Source organism: Schistocerca americana, chromosome 6, assembly GCF_021461395.2.
Source record: "Schistocerca americana isolate TAMUIC-IGC-003095 chromosome 6, iqSchAmer2.1, whole genome shotgun sequence".
Taxonomy (NCBI): domain Eukaryota; kingdom Metazoa; phylum Arthropoda; class Insecta; order Orthoptera; family Acrididae; genus Schistocerca; species Schistocerca americana.
In genome coordinates, this window is record NC_060124.1 from 97,881,729 (window position 1) to 97,894,611 (window position 12,883).

Genomic DNA, 12,883 nt, shown 5'->3' on the forward strand with positions numbered 1-12,883 from the left:
GCGATCGGATCTGCTAAGGCTCAATACGACGACGGCGGCCGGCTGCTTCGCATCGGCGCTCTACATGGGGTGCACGAGTAGCGCTTGGGGGAGAAGTCAGGCGTGTTCTGGGTTATAGGGTGCAGCAGCACACGCGGGGATCACTTAATTGTGGCGTGAATAGGAGCGCTACGTCCGCATTGCTGGGGGACTGGGCGTCTATGCTGCAGATTCCGGCATTGGCGTTGGAGGGGACAGAGGCACGCTCGCTGTGCGTTGCCATCGCCGAATTCAGCAGAACACCCGCTGTGTAACTTCGACTTAATAAAAACAATGACACACATGCCTGTGTTTCTCAGCAAGCTTTTTCTTGAGTCACCCCTCTCTCCTAAATCATTCCTCTTGGTCGTTATAACATATTACAAACCCTGAGTTCAGTGGTTGTAACAGCTTCTTTTGTAGTTAGTACACGCACTTGATAGTATGTGCAAGGGATTTTATGTGATCCTGCTGTAGCAAGCGGTGGGAGTAGTTCTTTTAATGTGTTCGAATATTAGTGCACCTTTCGTATCGGCTTAAACGCTGTGTCACAACTGAGTCTTGTTAGTACAGGGGTGTTACAAATGATTGAAGCGATTTCATAAATTCACTGTAGCTCCATTCATTGACATATGGTCACGACACACTCCAGATACGCAGAAAAACTCATAAAGTTTTGTTCGGCTGAAGCCACACTTCAGGTTTCTGCCGCCAGAGCGCTCGAGAGCGCAGTGAGACAAAATGGCGACAGGAGCCGAGAAAGCGTATGTCGTGTTTGAAATGCACTCACATCAGTCAGTCATAACAGTGCAACGACACTTCAGGACGAAGTTCAACAAAGATCCACCAACTGCTAACTCCAGTCGGCGATGGTATGCGCAGTTTAAAGCTTCTGGATGCCTCTGTAAGGGGAAATCAACGGGTCGGCCTGCAGTGAGCGAAGAAACGGTTGAACGCGTGCGGGCAAGTTTCACGCGTGGCCCGCGGAAGTCGACGAATAAAGCAAGCAGGGAGCTAAACGTACCACAGCCGACGGTTTGGAAAATCTTAGGGAAAAGGCTAAAGCAGAATCCTTACCGTTTACAATTGCTACATGCCCTGACACCCGATGACAAAGTCAAACGCTTTGAATTTTCGGCGCAGTTGCAACAGCTCATGGAAGAGGATGCGTTCAGTGCGAAACTTGTTTTCAGTGATGAAGCAACATTTTTGCTTAATGGTGAAGTGAAATGACACAATGTGCGAATCTGGGCGGTATAGAATCCTCACGCATTCGTGCAGAAAATTCGCAATTCACCAAAAGTTAACGTGTTTTGTGCAAACATACGGTTTAAAGTTTACGGCCCCTTTTTCTTCTGCGAAAAAAACGTTACAGGACACGTGTATCTGGACATGCTGGAAAATTGGCTCATGCCACAACTGGAGACCGACAGCGCCGATTTCATCTTTCAACAGGATGGTGCTCCACCGCACTTCCATCATGATGTTCGGCATTTCTTAAACAGGAGATTGGAAAGCCGATGGATCGGTCGTGGTGGAGATCATGATCAGCAATTCATGTCATGGCCTCCACGCTCTCCCGACTTAACCCCATGCGATTTCTTTCTGTGGGGTTATGTGAAAGATTCAGTGTTTAAACCTCCTCTACCAAGAAACGTGCCAGAACTGCGAGCTCGCATCAACGATGCTTTCGAACTCAACCATGCGATTTCTTTCTGTGGGGCTATGTGAAAGATTCAGTGTTTGAACCTCTTCTACCAAGAAACGTGCCAGAACTGCGAGCTCGCATCAACAATGCTTTCGAACTCATCGATGGGGACATGCTGCGCCGAGTGTGGGAGGAACTTTATTATCGGCTTGATGTGTGCCGAATCACTAAAGGGGCACATATCGAACATTTGTGAATGCCTAAAAACACTTTTTGAGTTTTTGTATGTGTGTTCAAAGCATTGTGAAAATATCTCAAATAATAAAGTTATTGTAGAGCTGTGAAATCGCTTCAACCATTTGTAATAACCCTGTATTTTATTGATGCGACCTATGTGCTTTTATGAACGTGAGGAAATGTGGACGCTGTCAGAATATTTTGCAACCTATGACTGTTTCCATAATCGGGACAAGTTGAAAGGTGGCTACGCTGAGTCTCAGCGCCAGAGATTGTGCCAAAGAGTATGATTCCGCCGCCTCCACTGGGCAGCTGTAGTTCAGAAGTTGCCGTGGGCAGCAGTAGTTCAGAGGTTGCTGTGGGTAGTGCTTGTTATGTCGATAGCAGTACTGCACAGGTATTCTTCCTGATCCAGAGAAACTAGACGCTGTTCGTATTTATGCTGTTCCTACCACAAAATGTGATATTCGTAGTTTCCTTGGTGTATGTAATTTTCTTAGACCATTTGTTAGATTGCACAATTTGGACACACCTCGCTTATGTGAACTATCTGGAAAGAATTCTAATTGGTGTTGGGATGAGGAAGCTCAATCAGAATTTGAACAACTTCGTGATGCTTTAGTTACTGCTCCACTTCTTTCACATCCGGATTTATCCAAAGATTTTTGTTTTGTGACGGACTCATCATACAAAGGCCTAGGTGCACACTTATTTCAAGAGTTAGAAGAAAACTGCGTTGTAGTACAGAAAACTACTGCATTTGGAAGTCGTGTTCTCTCTAAACCAGAAAAGAATTAGTCGATAACGGAACTTGAGGCTTTGGCTGTTGTATGAGCTTTCACAAAATTTTGCATATTTTTGTATGGCAGACATACTAAGGTTTACACTGATCATCGAGCTTTAGAATATCTTACGTCAACAAAACTAACACATGGAAGAATGTCACTATGGGCGCTGTATCTACAGGAATTAGATTTTAGTTTTGTTTACATACAGGGTTCTTCAAATATTATTGCTGATGCTTTATCATGTGCACCTATGGGTTTGAAACAAAGTGCTGAGGAGGACTGCAAAAAAAAACAATTATTGTTTGATGTATATTCAAGGTGTTGCGTTTGAAAATTTTATTTCGTCTTCGCTCCAGGACATCGCTAAGGAGAAAAACAAGGATTCAATCTGGAAGGACATCAAGGAGAAGTGGATGAGAAAGGAAAGCGTAGCGATTAGACAGTATTATTTAGTTCGCAATGATATTCTTTTTAAACGAAAATCGGTCGATAACACTGTTTGGTTTGTTTGCATTCCTGATGAGTGGGTTAATAAATTGATTTGGTATACACATTTCAGTTATGCACACTTTGGACCCAGAAAATGCTTTCATAAATTACGAGAAAATTGCTACCTCAGTAATATGGAAAAACGTATTCGATCTGTTCTTGCCAAATGCAGATTATGTCAAAAGGCTAAGCCGCCAACTATTTCTCACAGAGCACCATTGTTTCCTATCATTAAAGGAGATGGCTACAGTCGATTTGTTGGGTCCAGTGGTTCGTTCTACTAATGGTTTTGCGTACATTTTCGTAGCAGTGGAATTGACATCAAAATATGTGTGTTTTATACCTTTACGCAAAGCAACACCTCGTTCAGTATCTAATGCTTTCATCAAACATTTTCTTAAAGAAGTTGGTCATGTTGATAAGCTTATAACAGATAATGGATCATAGTTTCGCTCTCAAATTTGGCTTCATACTCTACGGCGTTGCAAGATTAAACCAATTTTCATTTCACTTTTTCACCCTCAATCTAACGCTTCAGAAAGATTGATGAAGGAAATCAATTAATTGTGTCGACTTTATTGTCATCAAAATCACAGAACGTGGGATCAGTATCTTCATATTTTTCAAAACATTCTGAATGAACTCCCTAATGATTCAACTTCTTTACCGCCTATATTGATATTAAAAAATAAAGCACCGACAAATCGCATTTTAGAAATTGTTCCTTTTCCGCCTTCTCGGAAACTGCGGCATTCTGAAGTTGTCTACCTGGCTCTACAAAATATTGCATCTGCGGCTGCTAGAAGAGAGAAATCAGCTAAACGTCCTGGTAGTTTAAAAACCTTGTCAGTTGGTCAAAAGGTGTTAATCAAGTCTCACCGTTTGTCTCACAAAGGAATAGGCTTGTGTCGCAAATTTTTCTGCTTTATAACGGTCCATATAGAGTTCGCTAAATTATTCATGATAACACTGTCGAAGTAGAAACTCTTAAATCACAGCGCACTAAGGGAATACCTGATATATTGAACGTTAAAATTTTTGTGTAATGACATACTTTTGAGAAACTAACAGTTATACGTAAACACACGGAGAGTACAAGGATACCTCGCCGTGTTCTGGCGGCGGCACATACTCAAAGCAACAGTCAACTCTGCGCGCCGCACAAGGCAGTCGTTGACCGCAAACAATTACTTCCTACGCCACGCCTACCTACAGTTGATCGAGCGCTCAGTGCGAATGCACTGACAGCAGTAAACAAATACGCAGTCTAATTTCTCTGATTAAATTCAGTATAAAGCTATAGTGACTTGATAAATTATGTTATTAACGTTCAGTTTTTTCAGGATACAGTTGTATAAAATATTTAAGAACTTCAGGTAAATTCTGTGTGTCCGACGTTATGAGGACTTGCTATCGAGAAAATTTCAGGAAGAATATAATTTCGAAGGAGAAAGTAATAAACTAAAAAGGTAACTATTAATTGAGTTTATTTTTCATGTGACATATTTCCACTTAGGTACGTACTTTAGACGTAAATTGCTGCTCGTGATTACGTGATTTATACTTTGTGTAAACTGATTTTCACAATGATTGATTAATGAACAGGGTTGTTGCTTATGTATATTATGCATCGCTTGGCTGTACTGCTCTTTCACTGATGTCCCTTTTTTTATTATGTGCCTGCTGTGCTTAGTTATTTCAATTATAATTGTCACCTGATTAGTTGTGCTGATATGGTTATGTAAGTAAGTTATACTTTGTGATTTATTTGCTTGCGTCTTCATGTTTACTTATTAAGATTACATATGAACATTTATTTGCTTATGCTGATATGATGCTAATGACCTGTTTATTATGTAAGATATATATTTGCTGCTTTGCCTATGGATTGCCTATTTACACATTTCTGTTTTGTTGTCATTACTACTTTTTAATTTGGTATATAGAAATGCTGATATGTGGTGTACGAACATGGAGTTTAGGTCACACTATGGTATTAATTACAGATTGTTCGCTTGGCAGAGCGTCGTTATAGGGATTGTGCTACATCCACTTGTTAACGTTCTGTTCTCTACTGGTATATTTACTCGCTATTGCATGTTTTGCTTATGCTCAGTGCCTTATATTTTAAGATAAGAAAATGAACTGCTATAATTCTACGAACGACACTGGTATAAGAAATTTCATTCAAGTCACATGAGCTGGAGGTTTTATGGAAGCTGTATAAATTTATGCTAATAGGAAGGAAGCTAACGACATGACATACCAACACTAGGTTTAGACCATTGACAGTTATTACACTGCATTCTTCGTGAGCAATTGAAATAGCAAGTGACACTTGACACAAGAAATACTCCACATGTTTACTTCTGTTTTGCCATGATTCTTGAAGTGATGTACACACTGTGAAATATTACGATCATTCACACTCCGTACTTGTACTTACTTACTGAATGTTATTCAAACTAAAGGCTGCTAGAGGTCATGTATGCGTTTCCTTTATTTAATGATGGGCAAGGTAACCAAAATGTATTTTATAATTCATAATGAGTAGAAGATTTGGGTTAGATTACACAGAGGTTGTGTGTGGACATTGTGTCTTCGGATTGTATGGGATGATGAATTGAAGTTAGCACTGGGATTTTATCTGTACTTATTCGAGGAGACTGACTAGAAGGAAAGAGCTCTTATGGTAGTGAAATGATATTGACGATAAGGTTTATTTGTATCGTCGTATTGAAGAGGTATTATTGAGGTATTGAGATTGTGTGAGGTTGATAATTATTGGAGTTTTGGTGGATAAGAGGTAAAGTAAGTGATGGAAGTGAATGATATTGGTGATAAGGTTTATATGTATCGACGTAAGAGGTATCATTGAAGTATTAAGATTATGTGATGTTGATGATGATTGGAGGTTTGGTGGATAAGAGGAAAAGTAAGTGAGAAGCATTTTTTTTTTTTTTTTTTTTGGTTTGTATGGAACAAGGAGGATGAAGATGGCAGACTAGAACACTCAAGTGGAAGGAAGATTATCTACACACACACTTTGTTAAATCAATGAATCAATCAGCAGTATATACTTTTTTTGTGGAGAGAGGAAGTATTTGCATATCTTGGCACACTGACAGTTGTTCAGCAACCGTACATTTGATTTGGCTTGGCAAACATTGGTCTTGACACGATGACTATGGCGTTGACTGACTATTATTGACTGTTATACACTGCTGCCAATACTACTTGATGCACATGTTGAACATACAATTTTTGACAGAATTGCATTTACACAGTTAACACTATTCAATTAGAAAGATGAGTGAGTGTGTTTTGTGTGTTTTCCTTTCCTAATCCAATATAATTGATACCAACTTACCTCCTAAATATTATTTTACTTGTTTGTTGTGGCTTGCACTGACACCCATAAATATTATAGGTTTACTGATATTTGTGTTTTTGTAATAGTTAATATGACAATTATCTGATATCATTTGTGTGTTTATTATAATTTGTATGTCGATGATAATTTTGTACAATCAATTGTGTGTGCATTCAAACTGTTACCTGCACTTGTTCAACATGATGGGTGCCACTTGGAAATGTTTAATTTCTGCTAATGAACTCTGATGTACTGTTTAATTGTTGATACTGAATATTATGGACTGTTACCTGAATTTGTTCAACATTGATGGCTGCCACTTGGAAATGTTCAATTTCTGCTCATGAACTCTGATGAACTGTTTGATAAGTGATAGTGAATAGAATGGACTGTTACTTCCACCTGTTCAACATTGCTGGGTGCCATTGATGGAACTGCTTCTACTGAAATAATGTCACTTGTTGGTGTCTGCACCTGTTCAACATTGCTGGGTGCCACTGATGGAACTGCTTCTACTGAAATGATGTCACTTGTAGGTGTCTGCACCTGTTCAACATTACTGGGTGCTACTGATGGAACTGCTTCTACTGAAATGATGTCACTTGTTGCTGTCTGCACCTGTTCAACATTTCTGGGTGCCATTGATGGAACTGCTTTTACTGAAATAATGTCAATTGTTGATGTCTGCCTCTGTTCAACATTGCTGGGTGCCACTGATGGAACTGCTTCTACTGAGGTAATGTCACTTGTTGCTGTCTGCACCTGTTCAACATTGCTGGGTGCCACTGGTAGAACTGGTTCTACTGAAATAATGTCGCTTGTTGGTGTCTGAGCCTGCTCTCCATTGCTAGATGCCACTGTTGGAGCTGTTTAAATACTGCTGATGAAATATTATCAGACTGCTATTTGCACCTGTTGACCATTGCTGGGTGCTACTGTTGGAACTGTCAACTACTCTGAGGAGTGCTACTTGTTTATTGAACTATTGGAAAGATCTTATGTGAATATTTGTATAAACTGATTTTTTGTGTATTTACTGATTATGAAATGTTATGAGACTCTTACCTACACCTATTCGTCATTGCTGGTGCCATTGATTGAACGATACTTGTGTAAACTATTATGTAAAATCACATGTATGCAAGCATTTGTATTCCTTACTGTATTTTATATATTAGGTTATTGAAGGGTCAGTGCAAAGCCAAAATTTGTTTAGTTATGTGATATTTACTTATTAATATTATCTTTTATATTTGTCTGTATTCTTTTGGATGAATTTGGTGGTATTTTCACCACCAATGCTGGCAAAAATACCATCAAATTCCAGCCCGTATAGGAGAGGCATATGAAAGGTGGCTACACTGAGTCACAGCGTCAGAGATTGTGCCAAAGAGTATGATTCCGCCGCCTTCACTGGGTAGTTGTAGTTCAGTAGTAGCCGTGGGCAGTAGTAGTTCAGAGGTTGCCATTGGCAGTGCTTGTTGAGAGGATGTCGATAGCAGTACTAGTTGAGGGCATGTCGTGTGCAGTTGTTCTGTTGGGTGAGACAGAAGATGCTGTTCGATTGTGGATGTTGTAATGATCACAGTGTATTCTTCTTCAATATATATGAAGGTAAGAAAAAAATATTTTATTTCAAATTTCCTAAATAACAATGCGTCTTGGTCACAGGTTCAGTCAACAAAGCATCTGGCTTGTGTTCGTGTATTAGACTGTAATTCTGGTTTCTACGTGCAATTATAGTATTTCTGGTTTTTTTAATTACTTCATTGTAAATGGTGTTTGAAATAACTTGTCGTATTGAGGAAGAACCGTGCCAGATGTGTACGTTGAATCACACTTCGACAGAGAGAACAGTTGCACTTGTGATTTGTTGTTTCGCAGCTTTTATAGTTGCTGGGGACTTAATTAATCAATTGTGTTAACGGAAATTTCATTTCATTCTTTGTTGTTATTCTATGCAGTCAGATTGCCTACTAATACTACTCAGGGCCAACCAGTTACGAGGCTTCGTAACCAGACATACAGCTAATAAAATTATTTGCATTTTATTTAATTAGGCCCCCATGCAAATTTCCCTTTAGTCGATTATCACAATTACTTCCAGACCTTTGACAATGTTGTGCCTTATTAGTCATATCTTATTTTTATTAATGCCAGAGCAATATTGAAGTTGTATAGCTTACAACCATTTTATTTTACACTATAGTCAGCGTAACAGATATACTATACAGCAAGAGATTTCAGCTAGTTCTCATTTATTGTTCCGTTTTATTTGTACACTTTTAATTGGATTATATGATTCGATCACTCTGTATCGTCTTCAGATCTAAGTAGTTGAGTCAGCAACCTGTTTTGTCTATTCAAAACCACTTCTCATATTTGGGACCTGTGGGGAAGTATATTACCATTTACTTTGAATTTTAGTATTCTATAATTTCAACTACGGCATTCAGGGTACCTGATAAGGCTGTAATCCACCCTAATGTTTTTTATGACCGCAGTGGTTTCTGAATTCTTGAAACTTTCGAATGACATAGACAGCTATAATGCGACCAACAGTTTAAGGAAACAGGCTACTTAAAAATGGGGCAAATACCGATTTTTTTTAATGTCTTTATTAAATTCTACAGACTTTTCTGATTACATGGATATATACATTATAGGGTTTCAAATGAAAAATGACCTATGTATACCAAAATTTAAAGTTACGGTCATGTACGCTGGCACGCCCCCTTTATTTCTGTTACAGAAACCAGTATTATGAAATTTCTGTTTCCAGCGATTAGACGTATGATACATTGTATATGTTGGTAACAGTGCAGGTTTCTAGTGTCTGTAAATGACTATCTTTGCTACTTTTGTTTCGCTGAAGCAGTTTGTTCACGTGTTACTGAGTGTTTGTTGCCCAAGTGCTATATATATTTGTGGAAGTACGTATTGTATCCTTTAGTGTGCAATAAAAACGAACTATGCCACACGTCAAGAAATTCAATAAAAGGAAATTCCAATGTAACCAGTTCACAAAAAAAGGAAGCCACACTGTTGAATGTAACCTATGTATCAGTTCCTCACTAATGAAACTCTTAAAGGCACGCCTCCTGGTGATTCAAATTTTTGTGTTAACCATGACGCTATTTGTGGTGGATTTGTTGTTGTTGATGTTGGCATCTTATCTTCTTTCATAAAAGAAAGAGGCCAAATGTAAACATTTTGATGGTGTATGCTGTCTGGAAATAACTGAACAACAAAGTAGCAGGAACGGTTTAGCGTCAAAATTAGTTGTTCTTTGTATATTCTGCAATATATCTACCTAAAAAATGACTTTGAACATTGTGCATAATTCATATGATGTGAGTTTGGAATTAATGTATGCAATTCGTGCAACGGAGAAAGGAAAAGAGGCTGCACAAACGTTTTGTTGTTTGATCGACCTTCCTCCTCCTCCTGGTAGGTTCAGCAAGTATACAAAAATACATTTTGGTGCCTTGACGGTTGCGTCTAAAGCATCTATGAAACGTACAGTAAAAGAAACTGTAAACGTTAGTGGAGCCAGGGACATAGCTGTAGCACTTGATGGGACATGGCAACGTCGAGGACATCTTTCCTTGAATTGTGTTGTAACTACTACTTCTCTGGAGAATGGCAAGGTTGTTGATGTTGAGTGCTTATCTAAGCACTGCCACACCTTCCATGGTAACACTGAAGGACAGATTGAACATCAGTGTTCTATGAATTGTGATGGTTACAGTGGAGGTATGGAGTATGATGGAGCTCTAAAACTATTTCAGAAGTAGTCGCCCGTTTACAACGTTGGATATACGAAGTGCCTAGGCGATGGGAACTCTAAAGCTTTCAGTAAATTTAATGAGTTCATTGTTTATGGGGATACCTTAACAATAAAACTGGAGTGTTGTGGACACGTGCAAGCGAGGCTGAGTGCTACGAAGAGCAATGAAAGGAAGTTGCTGTCTGATGGAAAATCTCTATCTGGCCGAGGCAGATTCACAGAAACTGAAATAGACCTTCTTCAGAATTATTATGGGCTGGCCATTAGACGAACCACACCTCTAAATGATTTTACAGCAATGATAAAATCTGTATGGGCTACCTACTTCCTTAACTTATCCACAGATGACCACCTTGTTCACGGACTTTGCCCTGAAGGAGCGGGTTCTAGGCATGGTTACCAAAAAACTAAAGAAAGTGGTCAAATATACCATCACAAGCATTCTCTTCCTGAGGCTGTTATGAACGAAATAAATCCAATTATAGAGACCTGAGTGACCCTGTTTTGCTTAGTAAATGTCTTCACGGGGTCGCTCAGATTGCAGATGGAAGTTTCAACCATTTGATATGGGAAAGACTACCCAAGAATGTGTTCGTAGGACCAAATACATTAAACGTTGGTGTACTAAACGCAGTGATGTGCTTCAATGACGAAATGATAGGAAGGTAGGAGTCCTGATGAATTTAGGTATAACATGTGGGTCTAATAGGGAAGATCAATACTTCTGTGAGACAGACAACGGGTGCATGGAGATGAAAGATTCGCTCTTCAAGTTGCCGAAGAAGCAAGAAGGGCTAAAAGGAATGTCAAGAGAAAGTCTGAAGATGAAAAAATGCTGCAGGATGAAGACTATTTTCCAGGAACGTTCTGAGGCACAGTTTACTTGGACTTTTCTTTTTCAGAATTCAGGTACAAATATTTCATAAAGTTTATAAAGTATTGCTCTAATTTTTTTCTATAACTTGCAGTAGTCCATAGTTATGCAGTAGACCTAAGCTTTATTGCAAAATCAACTAAATTAAAGAAAAAAATCACATTTTTATTATGGAAACAAATCATAAGAATTAAAATGTAAGATGTGATATTTTTTATCCTTGTAATATACATAACAGGAGGAAGTAAATACGTTTAGTACCTCAGCCATCATGTCATGCATAACTGGTAAAATTTGGTCTCCTTCAAATGTATAACATTGGATTAAATGTTACCTCAACTTGAGGAAGAATTTTGGAAAAAAATTGCTTCAGTTTCTTTGTATTATATTTAAGAACCCTAAACAGGTTCAAAAATATTCAAAATACTTCTAACTTGTTTAAAAAGTATGCTGCATTACCTGATATCAACAAAAAATCTGTAAAACATATACGTTATAAACAGTGTCTGAAAGAAGTAGGTGGTGAGTTTTACACAATATTGAGCCGGGAAAATAAACTGTATCCTTAAAATAGACTTCCAAGTGCAATTGGATTTGGAATTGTTTCCATGTACAAGCGATAAGCTGCAGAAAATTTAACCCTAGGGTTGACTAATGTTTCAAGTCATTAGCCTTGAAGTAGTTGCTCGACAGGTACAAGCCGCGAAGGGTAGCCTTGCTGTCCGTGGCGTCTTGCCATAGTTCGCGCTGCTCTCCCCATCGAGGGTTTGAGTCCTCCCTGGGGCATGGGTGTGTGTGTGTGTGTGTAGAGTAAGTTAGTCTAAGTTACATTAAGTAGTGTGTAAGCCTAGGGACCGATGACCTCAGCAGTTTGGTCACATAGGAACTTACCACAAATTACCAAAATTACAGGTACAAATTACGAAATTACGAGGGCGTGTCTCAGAATTCCTTATGAGAATTCTCTTAAAACAGTTTAAATAAAACCAGCGTTATTAACGTTCTTCATTTTTATTCTTCATGTCAACATATTTGCTGCACTCTGCTGCTAGAGTTCTACGAGCTGTAGCGTGGCGTGTAACCCGTCGAGAACGTTGGTCCGTGAGATGCCGCGCGCAGTAATCGAGTTTCGAATTCGAAGATTTCGTTCATTCATGGAGCACCCTCTCCTTTCGAATGACAATGTCATACCATATCTGAGGACAACCATCCGATGCCTTGGGTTCACTGTCATGGATAATTCGCCATACAGTCTCGAAATGATGCCAGCCGATTTTCACCTGTTTCCAAAACTTAAAGAACGTCTTCGAGGACTTCTCTTTGATACTGATGAAACGGTGTATCCACTAGTGAAGTTGTTGCTCCATCAACAAAGTCAAACAATCTACAGTAACAGTATCAACAAACTGATCTCACATTGGGAGAAATTTATTCCTCGCCTGAGTGACTATGTTGACAAATAAGTATGTAGAAATAAAGATTAAAGATTAGAATGCCAATAACGTTCCTCTTATGTAATATGTTTTAAGTGTTTTGGCATAATAAAACTAGGAGGCATTGGGTTTCAGCTGACCCTCGTATTTCGCCAAAACATATGTCCAGCTATCCACTGGAGATAAATTTAACAGTGCAAGTTCGAAAGTTATAATTTTTCCTTTTACAGGAC